Genomic DNA, 1,430 nt, shown 5'->3' on the forward strand with positions numbered 1-1,430 from the left:
GAAAGTTGCTTTAAGAACAGCTTTCTTTGTGGAGATGCAGGACATTCTGAAATGCTCAGCACATATGGGAATACATATCCTTATTATTGCTCTGTATATTTGTAGAGAACTTAGAAATACTTTTGCATTACAATCCAAAAATAACTTAGCCGGTGCTTATTTGTATTATATTGCTATTTCTTTTGCCAGAAGTCATAGTGGCTGCACATAGGTATTTGGACAGAGTTTACAATGGCTCTAATGTAACCACATGATAACCACATCCTTTGAGAGGCTAGTGCAGAACCTGTGGAAGGCAACAAAACGCAGAAAACTCTTTTGTTCAGTTATCATGACATCAACGTTGTTCTTCTTTTCAAATTGGCATTGAAATGCTATAGCTTGTCCTCTTTTTGAGACCCCAGAATAGTCTCACCATAATTTCTTCAGGCACCTGAAACTCGACGCAGACATCTTTTGTGCTCCTAGTAGAATCATGTGGTTGGCTGTTCTGAACTGTTACCCAGAGGCACTTGGAAATAGACACCTCTCCCCCTGGGCTGGTGAGCAGGACTTCTGTGGCTATAGCGCAAGAAAATTGGTAAAAATAGCCTGGCCTTCCATCTTTATGATGCAGAACCTTTTCTTTTTGGACTGTGTGATCACAAAATGATTAAGAGAATTGTTTAAGAAGAGTAGGGTGAAATGTGCACTGGTGTTATCTGCAAGAAGGCTTCCAACTCAGTGTCCCACAAGACTGTGAAATCATGTCTGTTTTGGAAGGAAAATTAGATGATTATATTTTGTGACACTGGAAATCCAATTGTAGCACATGCCTGTGCTTTGTATTTCTAGAAACAGATGTCAGAGGGAAATAAGTTTTGTAAGGATTGTTCAGAACTGAAATTCAGAACTGATTGTTCAGAATTTAGCAGTGCTGTGGATCTCTCTTGCAAGTTTGTAATACCTGACACTTTCATTTGCCTACGTGGCTGTCTTGCCATACTGTGCCACTGTATAAACTACTCACTACTCAGTTCCTGAGTCTCCACAGTTTAGAACGTGGCACTTAAGCCATAACTGGAGTCTGGCATTTTGACGAAAAGATTGGTCGTAGTTGCTAGGGTGAGCACAGGGTGAAGGTAAAGGTTACCACAGCAAGAGACAAGGAGAGAAATAACTAAAGCAAAAAGGAGAAGGAAGAGGGTGGCTGAGACCGAGTGAAACATTATATCCTCACTGCAGTACAGCTCTCCTGAAAAAGCCCCCAAGCTCAGTTGTCATTTTCATCATAGTGGGAAAAAAGAGGAAGGCTGCCATCGTGGAAAGAGGGGACAGTCAGGGGGAGTCAAGGAATTGAATGGAGAGCACAGAGGGTAACAGCTGGCTGGTGAGAATCCAAATTCCTGAATGTCATGGAACAGCAGCTTGTTGTTACTCCCCCCCCCCCC

This window comes from Athene cunicularia, assembly GCF_003259725.1.
Source record: "Athene cunicularia isolate RWA chromosome 3 unlocalized genomic scaffold, athCun1 chr3_part1, whole genome shotgun sequence".
Lineage (NCBI taxonomy): Eukaryota > Metazoa > Chordata > Aves > Strigiformes > Strigidae > Athene > Athene cunicularia.